Source organism: Sciurus carolinensis, chromosome 3 (assembly GCF_902686445.1).
Source record: "Sciurus carolinensis chromosome 3, mSciCar1.2, whole genome shotgun sequence".
NCBI classification, from domain to species: Eukaryota; Metazoa; Chordata; class Mammalia; order Rodentia; family Sciuridae; genus Sciurus; species Sciurus carolinensis.
This window is the reverse complement of record NC_062215.1, coordinates 94,930,241-94,950,294: the sequence shown is the minus strand read 5'-3', so window position 1 is coordinate 94,950,294 and position 20,054 is coordinate 94,930,241. Positions and strand designations below refer to the sequence as shown.

At 34.3% G+C, this 20,054-nt stretch overlaps 1 protein-coding gene across 2 annotated transcripts in view; it reads right to left on the bottom strand.

Annotated features, from left to right (window-relative positions):
• Nucleotides 1-8,635, bottom strand: part of Arhgap15 (Rho GTPase activating protein 15) — a 587,323-nt gene extending 578,688 nt beyond the window's left edge. For both annotated transcript variants that reach the window (XM_047547716.1, XM_047547718.1), the window contains exon 1: nt 8,504-8,635. The gene's annotated coding sequence lies outside the window, so the exon portion shown is untranslated. The remainder of the gene's footprint in view (nt 1-8,503) is intronic.
• Between the last annotated feature and the right edge of the window lie 11,419 nt (nt 8,636-20,054).

The window sequence follows — 20,054 nt, the reverse complement described above, 5'->3', positions numbered from 1 at the left end:
AAGCAGAATTAATCAAAGACTCAGATTACTTGATTCTCCCAGTGCATCTAGCAGAAATGTGAATCTGAGTTTCGCTGCTCAGTTTCTAGTCCCTAAAAATATGAGATTAACTAAAGCAGAAAGATAAAAGAACAAAAACAGCAGTTTCCCTTGACTCAGCACTCCATTTCCTGAGCATGTTACCTGTCACAGCTCTTTTAAAAAGAGTTCTTTGACTCTATGCTTGGAAATAAATCAGTAGAGACTAGGCAAAATGTTCTCTAAGTGTTTAGAAAATGAATCTAAACAAATACAAAATTATTGAATTTAATGCCACCAACTTAGTAAACTAGCTTAAACTTTAAACACTTAGAGATGATTTGTGTTTTCCATCAATTTCTGGCAATATGTTTTCAAGTGTGCGTTGTGTTTTCTGATTTTCACAAAGTGTCATAGTATGTAATGGACACTATCCAACCTTTCATCATTGCCTTTACTCAAAACACAGTGTGTGTGTGATATAACGTCGATTGCTAGAAATATATTTGTAACTTTTCTTAAATTTTCCTCTATTTTAGAAACAAGGAAATTAACACATCTCCAGAAATCCTTCCCTGCTTCTACAACCCATAGTAACTTTTATAGCATTTATTATTTCACTAAATATTTATTACCGTTCATTATTTTGCCTACTGTTGTTCTAGGTGCTAAGTAATTGGTAGTTTAAAAAATAGACGAGGTCAATACTTTATGGACCACATATTCTAAGGTGAAAATAGCTCCACAACAATCTGAAAGATAAATAATATACAAAATGATATGAAGGAAAACAAAAGCAGAATGATGAGATAGAAAGGGTTTTCCAAATCATGGTAGGAGATTGGATTTAATTTGAAGTATCATAGAAAATCATCTGGAATGCCTTAGGAAAGTTATGTGGTCTAAGTCTGAAGAGTTTACTCTGGCTACTGCTTGGCGATGACTACTATGTAAATGTAGATACAGGGAGGAAAGCCCAAAGAATTCTGCGATAACAAATGGAGGTGATAAAAAAAAATTATTGAATTCAGTATATTCTGACATTTCTTTTCCCCTTTCCTATATCTAATTCATTCCTGTGAAGTGTACAGTTGTTAACTAAAAAAGCCCAAGACATTCAATCAGTATTTTATGAATATAAAACTTATGAATGCAATAAAAATGGGTTCATGTAAACAATAGCAACAATTTGAAAGAAAATAGATTGTACATAGGATATAAAAAGTTTTTGCTTCTTATTAAATTTTTCTGTATTTTTTGTTAATATTTTCTGTTTTTGAGACTTCCGGTTTTCTTGCCATCAAAATAATTTAATAATAAATTCCAGCATAAATCACCTTTAGGCCCAAAACACAATAATCAAAGGTTGCAGAATGTCCCACCCCTTCAACCTTCTTGAGTTAACTCACATATGTGCAAATCAATATTGTTCCATATGTTCCTACGATTTCCCCTCTTTTGAAACCAGACAGTGAATTTGTGAGTGTGGTTTTGTCTAAAATTTAATGTCATCAAAATGTCATATATTGTGGGGTATTAATTTCTCAAGTTGTAAGGGAAAGTCATTGTACCAACAGACACAAGAAAATCGAAAAATTAAAGTATGACAGAGAAAAGGTACACCTTAGCAAAAACCATTATTGAGAAGGTAAGTACACAGAATAATGGAAGCTAATGCTCTATTTTGCAGGTTAGACTTATTGCTAATGAGTTGGGTGGAGATAAGATGAGGGAAAGGGAGGGAAAGAGTGGAATCAAGTATAATTCTTAGGATAGTCCTGAAAAGACTGATGACTGATGGTGCCATGAACTGAAGTAGAGACGATAAACAAGAATCAGGCTGGGTTGAGGGGGAAGGTGGCAGTAATTAAGTGATTTCTCTTAAATACACTTATGTTGATTTTCCTTAGACATTCAAGTAGAGATAATGAGTAGACAATTGCATGTATAGTTTTAAAGCTGAGAAAGGTTGGAGTCTTGAGATTTAATTAGTGTATAGATAGTATTTAGTGTGAAACTAAATAAGATCACATAGAATTAAAGTTAGAGGAAGAGTTAGGATCATTTCTGGTAGATGTCTGACAACTGATCTCAGGGAAGTTCAGCATTGCATTTAAGAAGGCTAGATGAGAGGAATTAGCAAAACAGACAGGGAAAGATCATCCAGTTAGTTTGGAGGAAACGGGGAGAAAGAAATATGTGAGAAACTAAATGAAAAGACATTTGCAAGAGGCAAGGAGCATTTGATAGCACAGTGGACAATGTGAAGATGCATAAGTGGCCATTAAATTTGGTAAAACAAAGACCTTTGGAACTTTGTACTATAACATTTCTGCAGAAGTGGATTCATAAGTATAGATTTATATTTGATTTTTTTTTTTTTTTTTGCTGTGTATTTCTTAGTTACATAAATATTTTTTCAATGGCAGAGCCCTTGCCTAGCATGCAGGAGATTCTGAGTTCAATTCCCAGTGTCACCAAAACAGAATTTTTTTTTTCTGACTGGACAGTATGCCTAATTCTTTGTGTCCCTCATTTTCTATAAACATAAAGTAATTCTCAGTACTATACAGTGTACTTTCTTGAAGTTCAGAATTATTTATCAAGTTGAATTTAATTGGGCTAATGCCCATTTAAGAGAAAAACAATCTGTTTTAAAACCCACAATTGTATTGTACATTATTGACAAGGTTACTTTCTGGCTTTTAGGAAATACTGTCACCAGATGAACTTTCCAACTATTTCAGTGAAGATAGAAACTACGAAGCATGAATTCCCTCAACTTCCTCTCCAAATTTCATCTTATCTACATCTAATTCATCTATATTCACACTCATTAAAGTGCTCTTCCTTCTGTTTAAGGTTATTTATCTCCTTAGCTAGTGATTACACCCATCTGTCTTAGTCTCCTCTGAGACCTGTTAGGTTTTTGGATTTATTCATTTTATGTGCATTATTTTTTTCTCCTCCTTCACTTGAACATTCATATTGCATCCCTCTTTTTAGATATTGCCTGATTCAATCTTTAGAAAAGGAGTATTTTGCATATGCTATCCCTATTTCCTTATATCCTTTGACAACTCACTCCAAGCCTTGAACTTCATTAATGTTTTGGTCCTCAGTTATGCAGTAAAGAGAGAGTCTATTTTGTTATGAGGAAAATAATACACCTTTAATCTTTTGAAAACAGATTAATAGCAGAAATAACAAATATAATTGTATTGAGATACAGTTTTCTGCAAATTAATGAAACCTGAGGAGTTTGGCAACCCGATCTGTTAAAAAAGATACTGAGCTTCTTCTACCAGCTTTCTCTTCAAGTGCTGGTGGAAGTTCAAAAAGCTATAACTAACATGAAAGATAGTCTGGCAACAACTATCAAAATTATTTTATCCCTTATCTCATAAATAGCATTGCTGGGAATTCATCCCATTCATATGTTTTTAAATCTACATAATTACATGAAGACATTCTTTATATTAACAAAAAACTGAAAATTCCCATGAGTACAACTCTTAATAAAATACCGATTAAATTAAGCATGATATATCTGCATAGCATAACATTGTACAGGTGTCAGAAGACATAAAAGAGTATTTTATTTTTGTTATGAAAATATTGTCAAGCTGTATTGCTAAAAGAAAAAAAATCAAAGTGGAGAAGTGCATGTAGACATGCTACCTTTACTATATTAAAGGACACACATAAGCATATACACACATGCACACATATACACACACATAAATACACACATATATAAACACTTGTGCCTTTTGCACGAAAAAAGAGTGGAGGATAAAAAAGTGAGAAGTTATTACCTTTTGTATTAATTTGGGAGTGAACATGTAGATAAAAATGAAAATATGAGAAAGGTTTTCTCTGCAAATTTTATACATAAATTAAATTTTGATTTTTAATCATCTCATTGTAAGACTTATTTTCATATTAAAAACAAGCAAAAAGACATTCACAAAAAAGAAAAGATCATTACAACTACAGCCAGGATAAGCATCTCAGTCCCTGGCAGGAAAGTCAGGGGCCGTCCTGATAGGTACATCCCCCTTCATGAAGTGCAGCCATTTCTACAGAGCAACGGGAAGAGTGTGGAACTTAACAATGAGGTGGGTGGAAGAAGCAAATAAATTCTGGTGCAAAGTAAGCCACCATAATATCAAAGTGTGCACATATGATTATGTATACCCCCTGCTTAAAAACACAGTTGCTACTTATAACCCAGAGTCAGAATTGCCCTGCAGGTTGATTCTATCATGACCTCAAATCATCTTTTTGGCCTTACATCCATTACTATACTTTCATCTAACAAAACCGGACAATTTTCTTTTTCTTCAACCTTCTCTGACATTCCATGGTTTTTACTTTGACACATTTTCTTCCTCTCATTTGGGATAGTTTTCTCTGAAAATTACCCTAAAACTTCCTCCAAAGCTGTTCTGAATTACCAAATATGATATTATCAAATGTATAAGACCCAAAGAAGTTTCTAGTTTATGGCCTGGTAAATAACAGGAATACAAAAATGTGAGGTGGATTTCTGAACTGCAATAGGAGATTATTTGTATCTTTCTATGGTACTTGTTACATTTATCTTTATTTAATAATTAATATAATTTTCATATTTAAGATTATAAACTTTCAGAAGACAAATATTTTAAGAGGTTTTCATGTAGGGAGTAGCTATTGAAAAATATTTTTATTTCACTTTGATTGAAACACTTGTTTTATTCTGACGTATCTTTAAACTAAGAGTGTATTTTTGTCTCCAGAGTTTGAAGAAGTTGGGAAGTAATATTTTTAATTGTGACCATATGTGGCTCTCTAGTGGAGTTCTGTGGCTATTGCCCATGAGGATGCAACCACCCTTCCTCTGGAAAGCATTTTAATTTTTGCTTGGTGAGGCACCTCTTTTCAGCTAAGCATCCTGAGCAACATGTGCAGGTGCTGTCAGTGCAAGAGTGGGCTTGTGACATGAGCTGTTCTTGGGGTGTTTCTGTCCAGATCCATTGGTTGGTCTGCCATGATGATGTGACTCAGTTTCCTCCAACCAGACCCAAATCTGAGGGTCTGTGGTGATGGGAAAAGGCATTCTTTGACACATTTTACTGAAAGGATCAGGCATAAACTTAAAACCTTCTTGTTAACTCAGTGAGAGCTTCTGACAAAACTATTTACAGCACAGTGAAGAGCACAAGAATGAAAAAAAAAAAAAAATTGAGGCCTAAGCCTGATAACATATGTGAGCTCCTGAATATTGATTGCCATTCCTGAGTTTGTTATCCTTGGACTTCTCAAAAATAAGAAACGTTGTTATTGCCTAGTCCAGTTTTAACTCATTTTTTATAATTTGAAAATGAAAAGATTTAGCCTACTCTAAACTGAAATTTAGAAGACTTACAAATACATTCCCATGTCTAGTCATATATCATTTATTTTTTTAAGTATAAAAATATGCTTCTGGTATCTAAATGGTTAAATTCAGAGTATTACATGATTTTTCAAAATATATGTATGCAATAATTGACAATGTTAAATATTTTTAAGTGTAAATATCCAAAATTTGAAATACTAAAAATAATATCAAGAATTCAATATAAAAATTGAAAATGTAGTGCAATTATTTTTCATCTGCTATATGAAAGTATATATTTCTTCAGGAATATGTTACAGAAATGTGGACATCTCTGTTGGGTCCTTCATGTGAGACACTCTTAACTCTCTTTAAATATTACATGCAGAACCAATGGTGACAAAGCACTCTCCCACAAAATATCTCTCCTCAATTATTTGCCCTGGTATCAGTCTTTTCTTGAAACTGGAATGCCAGCGTTTAACCCATGATTTGTGCCCTGTCTGCTGAAGGAACCTGTTAAAATTCTACTGGGAGCAGAAGGCAAGTCCTAGCGAGGATGTTGAAGCTCTATAGACCTCTGTGAGAATGGATTGTTTGTATCAGATTTCCTAAGTGCTAGAAGATGGGATGAGTGCATTTTAAAGGCAATGGGAGTGGAAGGGAAGGAGCAAGTTGGGTGTATACTTCAAAGTACCAAAGTTGTGGGCCTCTAAACTAGGAACAGTGCCTGTAGCTCTAAACAGAACACTGAAAGGGGGCAAAAGCAGGAATAAACAGAAAGTGTTTCTGTTTTCTGTTTTGCTGAATGCTGACAAAAACTTGATATTCTTTTAACAAAATGACTTTCAAAATGAAATTTGTCTCTATTGTTTTATTTCCCCAAACGTTGGTCCTTATTTACCTATCTAAAAGTATTAAGAGCTAGTAATCTTCAGTAACTCATTTATAGTTGACAGTCGTAACTCATTTTGTCTCATCAGTCCAGATGAGGAACACCAATAACTTATATATAAATGTGTGTATATATATATATATATATATATATATATAATACAACATAAGTATACATACATAATGTGAAATATAATTACATAAGAATATAGTTATATCAATGTATAATATTAATTAATATTAAATTATAGAATACTGATAACCAATATTAGCTAACATTAATGTTATTGTGTTAATTAATATAAATTAATAATATACAAGTTCTAGATTATTTCCAACCTATTTTAATGCACCTGTGTCAATTTCATTGAAATATTAGTAGAATTACACACTTGGGAATTATCTGGTTAAAATTACATCTGAACACTCAGGTGATTATTTCCTGCCTATATTTAAAAACAATTCTGAAAGGGTCATAGTTTACCTATTACCCCAATCATTGCTTTATCTAAATCCATTCCAAGTAGTTTAATTTCTCCTTAATTTTATACCTTATAAAATATTTATATTTTAATTTTGCAATTTCTTAAGGAAATATTTTTCCAAAGAATTTGGTTCTTAAAATTATTAAACAGTTTTAAGAACTTTTGTGGACTTTTCTTTCATGTCAGATGATTATCAGGATATTCATTCTTGTTAATGTGTAAGTACTACATATGCTTATTCATGTGATGCTCTTTCATAATACAAAGAAATAAAGTAATAACATATCAACCAAAATTATCTGAATTATACAGCTTCTATGATGCAGAGGTTCAGAACCGCAATATTAAAGACAGATTCAAATAGTGCTTTCCATTGTGAGGAAATGCAACAAATTGAAATTCTAATCAGAATATCAAAGCAAATACATATTACCAGGGTTTTCTTACACTCTAGCAATAAAAAACAGTGTTGGACACCATATCCTAATCTCTATTTTTCTATAAGCATTTGAATAGTCAACAAGTAGCTATCTTCAGTATTGACAATTGAAGAGTTCTTAAAATGGAGTGTGCTGGTAAGCCTAATAATTTCCTACTAAATTGACCATGTCAAAAAACATTTATATGTGTCTTTCAATAGAAGACAATAAAAGAAAAGAAACTGTTGTGACTTATCAACCCTCTAACCATTTTTTAATAATACAAAAATATCAGTGTTTGGGGCCATCGTTTTTTCCATCTAATAGCACAATAAAAATAATATTAGGGATGAGTGCATAATATCTTGGGCTTTTATTAAAATTCTTTTCAAAATATACATTCAGATTTATTTTAGGCATTTGTCTCTGAAATTGGCAATATTTAGACATTTCTGCATATTTGTTATAGCACATAAAATGTTTCAGAAAAGCAAAAACTCAATAAAAAGAAAAATTCTTGTTATTTTATGGTTAAAAATTCTCTAATTTTCTAAGGTTTATTATTTTTAATACTCGAATAAAGGAAAAGATATGATTACTTTTTAAAACAAAAATACATCTGGAGTTTGCCTTTCTTCACGGAAGTAAGTTCTTCAGTGAAATCGGCTGTGACATCTCTTTCAAACAAAAAGTTTTGTTTATGAATTAGAAAACTGCCCTGAATTTACCATAGGTATTAATAAGATTTAGGCAAAAAATTCAATTATTATGACAGAAAATATTATTATATTCTAAAACTTGCTTTAATGGTGATTAATTATACTATATATTTGAGAACCTTTTTAAAAGGGCTTTTAATGCTGCCTTTTAACACCATGCTTTAAGGAAGATTATTGAAATCTAAGATGTTGTTTATTGCTGTTATGAAATGCCTTCTTGTCTCTCATTATCTGGATCTTGAATAATCCAACCTTTTATAAAACAGTCAGTTAAAGGTATATAAACCCACAGTTTTTTCTAGTAGTTATTTTTAAAAGCACCTTCCAATTAAACTATACTGTATTTTATAGTTAATATTTTAGTCTAAAAGTCTCAGTGAAAGATCATAGTATAATATTTTAGTAAAGGACGTTAGAATCTGATAGCTACAAATATGAAAAGAACATGCTTTTCTATACCAAAGGAAACAAGCTTATGTTTTAATAAGAGGTAAAAGATCACATTTTATAGAACTGTTCATATAGTCACATCAAGATATAGGAGTCTGCCATACATTTTCAAGTTTAAATTCCATGAACCATATATATTTAAAACGTACTTACCTTTTCTCAGTGATGACTTGTTATTGAAACTGCCATCAACTCCTAACTGTTAATGACTATGAACAAAAACGGAAAAACAGTAAAGTCACATGTCCTAAGAGTAGACCTGTGTTGGCTGCTGCTTAATTTCAGTACTGGAAGAAAAAAAGAAGGCGGGGGTTCGGGGTGAGCACAAAACTTTTAAATAAAACCACTTCCTGGGTTGATCCAGTTAACCACACACATCACATCATTACTTGATTTGACGAAATTACCTTGTATAGTCAACAGTATCATTATTTTTCAATGCAATTGTTGACTTCAAGACTTTCCACATTTATATATGTTTCATCAAGTTTAAGTTATGGGGGAAATGTGTGATCAAAACTTTAGCAGTGGGGAGGAACAGGTTGCTAAGCACTGAGGGAACTTCCTCTTTCTCTGCCTTCTAGCAAGGACTCAAAAAAAACGGCACCTCTGCTGTGCTGGGTGAGTTGAGGGAGTTCACATGCTGTCCAGAGGCCTTGCTTATTGACTTGGGAAACCAAAAGGCCACTTCTGATTCACCCAGCTGGTGCTTTTGCCTCATTCATGGATGAACCCACAAAGAGCTGTTCCAGTTACCAAGGTCATGGGGCCCTCCACAGGTTGCATTAGAACTTCAGAGAAACAGCCCAGAGTCATGCAGCTCTCTGAGCATCTCTGGAGGAAAGAAAGGTGCTCATGGGGCACATGCTGTGACATTTGCAGACTGTGGTTCTCACAATGCTGTACTCTCCCTGGCAGTTTCCTATGCAATTCTGAAAAGTGTGAAGAGCTTTTGCTCTAGTTGAATAATTCTTTGTGTGGTCTGACTTAAAAATAAAAATAAAATAAAGGTTCTAAAGGGTATCATTTTGGCAAGCTGCTATGTGCCCTCCTATGTCAAATTTCAACCAACCAAAGACATGAGAAATAGCAATAGGATATGCATCTTTATTGAGCCATGGAGTTCAAGAAATAAGCTCCTGGATTTCCAGGCTTGGTTGGTTTTGTGAGATTTGCAGGATATTCACGAAAGAAGTTTCTCTTCCCAAAAGACAAAAAGATATATTGCAATCTCTTGTTATGCAAACAAATTAAACTAAAGTCATGTAATAGAATACAGTGGTATGGAATGTTCCCAACACAAAAAGATGAGCTTTGAAAATATACTTGGTGTATATAACACAAGTTAAGGATGACATTCCCTGATAGTTTATCTAATTTCTCTATACTCCTTTTTTTTTTTTTTTTTTTTGGTACTAAATATTGAACCCACTAAGCTACATCCCTGGCCTTTTATTTATTTATTTACTTTTTATTTTGAAACAGGGTCTTGTTAAGTTGCTGAGGGCCTTCCTAAATTGCTGAGGCTGGCCTAAAAATTGTTATCTCCTGCTTTAGCCTCCTGAGTCACTGGGATTAGAGGCATGAGCCTCCAAACCCAGCTAGGACCCATAGCTTTTTAACTATTAACTGTAATTTGTCTCCTCACATCTAGGACTCTGTTTTTTAAAATCATTCAGATTGACTATTGAATCCCAATCAATTATTATTTACAGGATATTTACAGTCAAAAAATTTTTTACTGAAGGTTACTTAACACTGAGAAGATGGAAAGACCATGATAGTAAAAGTGAGATCTGAATTCAGGACTCAATCTGACTCTGTTGAAACTTGGTCAGGTCACTTAAGTTTCCAAAATTCAATTTGTTTATCCATATAATGGGCATAGAAATAAAAAAAAAAAAATTAAAAAAAGGCCCTCCATTTCAGGGGATGTAATAAATAGATCTAAACATTTTGTGCATCACAAATAATTGTAGACAGCTGCCTTAGCATGAACTGGAAAATGCAGATGCCTCCTAAGGAGCACCAGAAAAATTTAGTATGTCCTACTGGCATTAAACCTTTGTAAATTACAGTCAGACTCAGAAATTTAGGACAGGGGATATAAATTAGGCCTTTTTCTTAAATAGGTGCTAATAGCAAATATAAAATGTAGAAAAAGTGCACTTTGTCCACAGAGTGGGAAGCCAGCCACTTGATGTACTTGGACTTGGTCTCCAGAAAAGGAGGTTCTCACTATGATGCAGGAGCTGAGGTAGTGCTGTGACACCTGTGGCTGCAAATGTTCACTCTTTGCAATTGCCAGTGTTTTTTGAATGTTTGCTATAAGCCAACCACTGTACCGAGGACTTTATGTTCATTCTGCCCTTTAATCTTCACAACATCTTGGCGAACTAGTCACTACTGTTATATTCTTTTTACACATGAGGAAACTGAGGTTAGTTTATTGCCCAAATTAGTAAAGAGTAGAATCAGGAATCAAACCCAAAGACTCTGACCTCAGAAGCCTTCTTCTAAATTACTGTGCTGTTCCTAACCACTTGTTCTGCAGCAAAACTCTAAGGGAATAACGCTGAGAAAAGTTTCATTTCCGATATTCCTTTTTGCCTCTTCCTTGACAGGAATGCTAGACCTATCAGGTAGAAATGATTCCTGAGAGTTATACAAAATCATGTCCTCAGAAAGTTTTCTCAATTATAAATCTATATCAAAGAAATTAAAAGAAACAGTATAAACAGAAATATGCTATGTTCATAGATATAAAACAATGGGTATATATCAGTCTGCCCCAATTATCTAAGAAGAGTCCAATAAAATCCCAGTTTTAATTCCAACTATATAATTTTTTAAGAATGCACAAGCTCATTTCAGAATTTCCATAGAATATCTAAGAATACCCGAACTCTTTTTGAAGAAAAAAAGAGCAAAGACTGTTGACTGTCTCTATTAGATACTGACATATTCCAAAAACCACACTATTAAAAAAATTAATGTTAGCTCAGGATCATCTCAGAAACAGCTATTATTTGATAACTTAATTCATGACAAAGAAGGCATCAAAGATAAATAAAAAGGAATAGATTGCTTTAGTAGATGGTGTTAGCAAACTATATTCATTAAAGATAGGAAAATAGACTTGGATCTCCACATTAGACCACTTGCAGAGATTGACCTAATATGAGTTAAAACCTACACTTGAAGGTAAAACTATGTGCTGGCTGATATAATACAAAAATAAAAATATTTTACAAACTGGAACTTTCTAAAGCAGTATCCTTTGAGCAAAAATATATAGATTTGACTACTCGATAATTACAGAATTTTGTTAAGTATATAGCATTACAACAAAGATTACAGAAAATTAAGAGGCTGGTAGATAATACTTTTGCCTATATTGGCAAAAAATTAATACATACCAACAGAAAAACAAGAGGTAGGCTAATTGGGAAACATGCAAATGAGTTGAATAAATAATTCATGAAAAGGAGAATGCTCTAATATCCAACCAGCATATTAAAAGATGCACAAACTCTACAGAAATCACAGTAAAACAAGTTAAGTCAGCTTCTATTATACTGGTTAAAATGGATGAGAATGTATGGCAAGAAAACACTCTTACTCCTTGCTGGTGGAATTGTAAAAAGGTCATTCTGATAAGCAATCTAGCAAAAATTAGCAAAATAAAATGCAGGCAAGCAGTATGTTCCAGCAACCTGACTCTAGAGCAGATACAGGGTCCAGAGAATTTCCTCACACTGATTTGTCTTCCCTCCTTGATCACAACAAATTAACCGATTGTTATGGGTCAAGTAATATTTAGTTATGTTGTCTGTTTTTGTGTATCATTAGGGTGAAAAACAGAAGTCACTAGGTCCTCTGGATAGATAATGTGAGTTAGACACTCAAGAAAAGTAGAAAAAGGGGGGAGAGATTGGCTTCCACTGAGAAAGGGTTCCCTGTAACGAAGCTGAGAGAGAGAGAGAGAGAGAGAGAGAGACGGGTTTTCCTCATTAGAGGACAGCGGTGCTACTCCCAAGCAAATGCCCAGAATTAGCAAAAGCTTTAATTTGGAGGCAAATTTGTTTATTGGACACTTACTGTATGCTAGGCAATTAGTATGCTTTAGGTATACTGTTGTTATATATAGAATGTTTGTGTTCTCCTAAATTTCTTATGTTTAAATCTTACTCTCCAGGTGATGGTATTACAAAAAAGGGGACTGTGGGTGTGAATAGACCATGAAGGTAGAGGCCTCATGAGTTGGATGACTGCCATTATTAAAGAGACCCCAGGGAGCTAGCCCACCCCTTCTACCATATGAACCTACAGCCATAAGGCATCCATGAGAAAGAAGGCCCTCACCTAACATGGAATCTGCTGGTACCAAAATCTTGGACTTCCCTGACTCCACATCTATGAGAAGAAATTTCTAGTTTTCAGGTTACTAATTTATGCTACTTTTTTTAACATCCCATAGAGTCCTCAAAACCTATATATTGCTGGATGTGGTGGTGCATATCTGTAATTCCAGCAATCAAGGAGACTAAGATAGGAAGATCACAAGTTCAAAGGCAACCTGGGCAACCTTGTAAGACTCTGCCTCAAAATATAAAATGGACTTGGATGTGGCGCAGTAGTAGAGCACCCCTGGGTTCAATCCCCAGTACAGGGTTTAGAGGGAGGATACCTGTATATTATGTACTGGTTAAAAAGGAGAGAGATAATTAGAGTATCTATGAGATAGTAATCATTAATAAAATGAATGCAGAGAATTAGAACATGCAATCTGAGAAAGTATAAAATTATAAGCTTGATTTGCCATGTGAATCTAGCAGTGGGAGGCAGATCTCCAGGGAACAGCAAGCACAAAAGCTGTGGATGAGTACTGTATCTGGCATGACTGAATAACTATAGGGAAGTCTGTGACTCCAGTGGAGTGATCAAGAATTGAGCACTGGGTATAATGTCTGAGAAATAGTAGATGGCTAGACCATGTGGGTCCCCTTGTCTTTATTAAAAATATAGTGAAAATGGAAGCTATGAAGATGATCTGGCTCATGGTTTTACAAGATCACTGTTTTATGAAGAACTGACTAAAAAGGTGCATGAGTAGAACCAGGTGACTATTTGGCAAACGATTGCAATTATTTGCAGCAGAAATTATTGGGACTGGGACCAAAGTGGCAGCAGCAGAAATAGAGGATAAATAGTCAAATTTTGTATGCATTTGAAAGGAGACTCAGTGAAATTTCTCTGGATCAGCCAAGGACAAATCAAGTTTAACTGAGACAGAAATGATTTCAGAGGAGCAGGTGCTGTGTTTGGGGGCTGATTAGGCTGCATGCAGTGTATGTTAAGTTTGAGATGTTTATTTGTCCTCTTAGTGGAGATGAACAATATACAGCTATATATGAAGGTCTGTAAGTCAAAGAAAGAGCCCAGGTTAAAGATATCAATTTGGGTCAGGTGCAAGGGCACACATCTTGAGAGACTGAGGTAGGAGAACTCGGTTGCAATTCTAGGTCAACTTCAGCAACTTACCAAGGCCCTTTCTCAAAATAAAAAAAAATAATAATAATAAAAAGGCTGGAGATGCATCTCAGTGGAAAGGTGTCCCTGGGTTCAATCCTCAATATGTATGTATGTGTTTGTGTATAAATATATATATATTGGCTTGTAAAAATATATATATATTTTTTATATATATATAAAAATTATATATATTTTTATATATATATAAAATATATATATATATATATATTTTTTTTTTTTTTACAAGCCAATACCAGTTTGAAATTTATCAGCTTTGGCACTTACTAGCATGAGAAAGAATTGTGATAACCTATAGAGTAAGTTGTATAGGAAAAAGAAAGTTTCAAGGACTGAACCCTGTGCTCAATTTAAATATTAGGAGACATAAAATTAGTAAATGATGGGGGAAAGGGGTAGCCAGGAATGAAGGAGGAAAAAAAAAGTAAATAAGAAAAATAAGTGATGAATTTTATGTCCTGAAAAACAAACAAAAATGTTTCTTCAGGGTGAGAGATTTATAAATTGTCAAATATTGCTGACACCTCAAGTAAATAAATCAAAGTACAAAATTACCTTAGATATAGCAACATGGAGATCACCATGACCTTGATAAAGACAGTTTTTGCAGAATATGGGTGAGAAAATTATCTTATTTTAACAGATTGAACACAGCAGGTATAGTTATCTTTTAAGAAATTTACTCAATAGGAAAAATAAAAGTAGTATAAATAGTACAGCTCTCAGAAGGAGAAATAGAGGCCCAAGGATTTGCTTCTATTAATTTATTTTATTTGGTTTGATTGGGAAAATAGCCATTTGAGGATGATTTTATAGAAGGAAAACTGATGATGCTACAGAGAGAAAAATAAAGGAGTCATGGATGAACTGTCCTCGGGAAGGGGAGAGGAGCGGGGTCTAGGTTTTGGTGTGTGGTCATCCCTGCCCTTGAATAGAAGTTTGGGCAACTGGGTCACTGAAATAGGAATTAACGAGAGTTCGCTGGCAACATACAGGCCAGCAGGCAGGTATGTGTCAGGAGTCAGTGGATGCTCCCTTCTGATTGCAACAATTTTGTCAGTAAAATAGGAAGATGGGAATGCGAATTAGGATGAGGGGAAATGGGGCAAATGTTCAGAGGTTTGAGGAAAACGGGGACAAAGTGAAACCCCCGTGCAACACTGAGAATTCTGTGATACCATGAACATCCAAACCACCTTTCTCAACTTGTGACCTTGAGCTTAGGGATCATTTCCGGTTTGTCCATAATGGCCTGGGAACTCCCTAGAAGAACCTGGGAAATCACTCATTGATTCAACAAATATATACAAGAACTTTATTTTAGACAGCAGCAAGCTCCAAAAATGAAATTTCTTGAGATCCCTAGTGTTGTTGGGTAGAGTAAGACAGACAATAAAGAAATTAAAAATAAAGCTTATTAATGTATAATATGTCCATGAGTAGTAACAGAACATAAAGAGAAGTCAGCAGATAGCAGGTATACACAGATCCTTCAAAAAAATCATGACCTAGAGGGAGACTAGACAAGAATTTGATATAGTGTGTGCCTCGCGGTGGAAGCAGGCAGGATTTTTTTTTTGTATTACAGTCTTATATGTAGTATTGGGGTTCATTTTGAACAAAATTATACATACAGATAATTTGAATTCAATCTCCATTCCTTCTCCTTTATTCTCCCATCCTCACTCCCCCTTCTATTTATCTATTTATTCAGTAGATATGCATATATGTATGTATGTATATAAAATGATTCTGTTAGATACATGCCATATTTCCTTTACTGATCTTCCTTTCACTCCTGTATTTAGTTAGTTAGTTGGTACTTTCACCATGTACATAAAGGAGATATTTTCCTCTGGTATATTTATATATGTATATAACATGATTCTGTTAGATTCATTCCATATGTATTTCCCTGTCCCTTTCTCCCTCCCTCTCGTTATCCTATTTCTGTTCCACTGACCTTCACTATATCTTCATGATATCCAGTGCCTTCCCTGATTGCCTTTTTTTCCATAGTTTGCTTTAGTTTCCACATATGAGAGAAAATATTCAACCCTTGATTTTCTGAGATGGTTTATTTCCCTTAGCATAATTTTCTCCATTTCATCTATTTGCCAGCAAATGCCATTACTTCATTCCTCTTTATGACTGAGTAATATTCCATTGTGTATATATACCACATTTTCTCGATCCACTCATATACTCCTGGGCATCTGAGTTGATTTCATAATTTGGGTTGATTTATTGTGAATTATGCTGCATAAACATAGTAGTGACTATGTCAATATAGTATGCTGGTTTTGTTTATTTTGGATAAATATCAAGGAATGGGATAACTGGGTCATATGGTGGTCCATTCCTATTTTTCAAGGCATATCCACAGTGCTTTCCCAAGTAGTTGTACTAATTTGCAGTCCCACAACAATGTTTGAGTGTACATTTTCCCCCACATCCTCAACAGCATTTATTATTATGCATATTCTTGGTCTGCCATACTAACTGAAGTAAGATGAAATCTTAGTGTTGATTTGATTTTTATTTTCCTGATTGCTAGGGATGTTAAATACATCTTCACACATTTGTTGGTCATTTATGTTTCTTCTTTTTAAAAACAAATTAGTGGTTCTAATTAAATTTTACATGAAAGAATACATTTATACTTTTTTATATTACTTATTTTTTTATTGTAAACAAATGGGATACATGTTGTTTCTCTGTTTGAACATGGAGTCAAGGCATACCATTTGTGTAATCATAAATTTACATAGGGTAATGTTGTTTGATTCATTCTGTTATTTTTTTTCCTTCCCCCCCACCCCTTCCACCCCTCTTTTCCCTCTATACAGTCCTTCCTTCCTCCATTCTTGCCACCCTCCTTAACCCTAACCCTAAACCTAACCCTAACCCTAACCCTAACCCCTCCCACCCCCCATTTTATGTCATCATCCACTTATCAGGGAGATCATTCATCCTTTAGTTTTTTGAGATTGACTTATCTCACTTAGCATGATATTCTCCAATTTCATCCATTTGCCTGAAAATGCCATAATTTTATCATTCTTTATGGTGGAGTAATATTCCATTGTATATATATGCCACAGTTACTTTATCCATTCATCAATTGAAGGGCATCTAGTTTGATTCCACAATCTGGCTATTGTGAATTGAGCAGCTATGAACATTGATGTGGCTGTATCTCTGTAGTATGCTGATTTTAAGTCCTTTGGGTATAGGCCAAGGAGTGGGATAGCTGGGTCAAATGGTGGTTCCATTTCAAGGTTTCTGAGGAATCTCTATACTGCTTTCCAGAGTGGCTGCACTAATTTGCAACCCCACCAGCAATGTATGAGTGTACCTATTTCCCCCACATCCTTGCCAACACCTATTGTTGCTTGTGTTCTTGATAATCACCATTCTAATTGGGGTGAGGTGGAATCTTAGTGTAGTTTTGATTTGCATTTCTCTTATTACTAGAGATGTTGAACATTTTTTCATATATCTGTTGATTGTACATCTTCACTGTGAAGTGTCTGTTTGTTTCCTTAGCCCATTTGCTGATTGGATTATTTGTATTCTTGGTGTAGAGGTTTTTGAGTTTTTTATATATTCTGGAAATTAGCGCTCTATCTGAAGTATGAATGGCAAAGATTTTCTCCCACTCTGTAGGCTCTCTCTTCACATTACTGATAGTTTCCTTTGTTGAGAGAAAGCTTTTTAGTTTGAATCTATCCCAGTTGTTGATTCTTGCTTTTATTTCTTGTGCTATGGAAGTCCTGTTAAGGAAGTCTGATCCTAAGCCAACAAGTTGAAGTTTTGGACCTACTTTTTCTTCTATAAGATGCAGGGTCTCTGGTCTGATTCCGAGGTCCTTGATCCATTTTGAGTTGAGTTTCGTGCACGGTGAGAGATATGGGTTTAGTTTCATTATGTTGCATATGGATTTCCAATTCTCCCAGCACCATTTGTTGAACAGGCTATCTTTTCTCCATTGCATATTTTTGGAACCTTTGTCTAGTATGAGAAAATTGTATTTATTTGGGTTTTTGGTAGTATGGTCATTTTGACAATATTAATTCTGCCTATCCAGGAGCATGGGAAGTCTTTCCATCTTCTTCAATTTCTTTCTTTAGTGTTCTGTAGTTTTCACCGTAGAAGTCTTTTACTTCTTTGTTAGATTGATTCCCAAGTATATTATTTTTAGGTTTCTTCTTTTGAGAAATTTCTATTTAGTTCTCTCCCCCTCATATTATTTTTGTACCAGGGATTAAACCCAAGGGAACATAACCACTAAGCCATATTACCAGCTTTTTAAAAAAAAATTTTACTTAGAGACAGACTCTTGATACATTGCTCAGGTCCTCACTAATTTGCTAAGGCTAGCTTTGACCTTGCAATCCTCCTGCCTTAGCATCCCAGCTGCTGGGATTATAGGCATGAGCCACTACATCTGGTTTACCATTGATTGGGTTATTTGCTTGTTTTGGCATTAAGTTTTTTGAGTTCTTTAAATATTCTGGATATTAATCACCTGTCCACAGAGTAACTGGCAAAGATTTCCATCCATTCTGTAAGCTCTCTTTTTAATCTTTTAATCATAGCCTTTGTTCGGCAGAAGCTTTTTAACTTGCTGGTATCCCACTTATTCATTCTTGGTTTTTATTTGTTGAGCTTTAGGGTCTTGTTGAGGAAGCCAGGGCCTGTATCAATGTGATGGAATGTTGATCCTGTTTTCTTCTAGCCATTTCAAACTTTCTGGCCTAATTTTTAAGTCTTTGATTCAGTTTGATTTGACTTTTGTGCACAAAAGTTTATTTGTTTTATTCTCTGACACATGGATATGCAGTTTTCCCAACAACATTTGTTAAAAACTGTGTCTTTTCTCCAGCATATATACTTGGCACCTTGTCAAGTATCAGATAACTGTATGAGTTTGTTTCTGTGTCTTCTATTCTCTTCCACTGGTCTTCATGTCTACTTTGATGCCAATACCGTACTGTTTTTGTTAGTATAGATGTGTAGTATAATTTGAGATCAGGTATTGTGATGGCTCTTTTATCACTTTTCTATTCAGAATTGGTTAGGTTATTCTGAATCTATTAGTCTTCCAAATGAATTAAAGAACAGTTTTACCTAATTCTATAAAAAAAAAAGTTATTATTTATTTATTTTTGGTACTGGGGATTGAACCCGGGGCACTTAACCACTGAACCAAAAACACAGCCTTTTTCTTTATATATTATTTAAAGATACAGTCTTGCTGAGTTGCTTAGTAGCTTGCTAAGTTGCTAAAGGTGGATTTGAATTCACGATCCTCCTGTCTCAGCCTCCCAAGCCACTGGGATAAGTGGGTGTGCCACCCCACTGTGCTATCATTGGTATTTTAATGGAGACTGCATCAAATCTGTATATTGCTTTTGGTAATATGGCCATTTTGATTATATTAATCCTGTCTGTCCAAGAACCTGGTCAGTCTTTCCATTTTCTGAGGTCCCCTTCTATTTTTTTTTCTTCTGTATTCCATAATTTTCATTGCAGAGAAATTCCTCTACCTTATTTAGATTAATTCCCATGTATTTTATTTTATTTATTTCAGGATATCACAGGGGGGGGGGGAGAGTTTTCCTGGTTTCTTTCTCTACTAAATCATTGTTGGAGTATAAGAAAAGCTATTGATTTATGAGTGTCAATTTTGTGTCCTACTGCTTTGCTAAATTCATTTTTAAGCTCTAAAAGTCTTCTAGAAGAGTTTTTTGGGTCGTCAAGATATAGGATCATGTCATCAGCAAACAGTGATAATTTGATGTATTCTTTTCCTATTCATATCCCTTTAATTTTTTTTCTTTGGCTGATTGCTATGGCTAGAGTTTTAAGGTCTATATTAAATAGAAGTAGTGAGAGTGAACATCTTATTGTTCCTGATTTTAGAGGAAAGGCTTTCATTTTTCTCCATTCTGTATGATGTTGGCTTTAGGTTTGTCATGTATTTCTTTCATAATGTTGAGGTAAGTTCCTTCTATTTCTAGTTTCTCTGATGTTTTTAAAATGAATGCTGTTGTATTTTATCAAAGGCCTTTCTATGTTTATTGAGATGCCCATATGATTCTTTTCCTTAATTCTATTTATGTGATAAACTACATTTATTTATTTG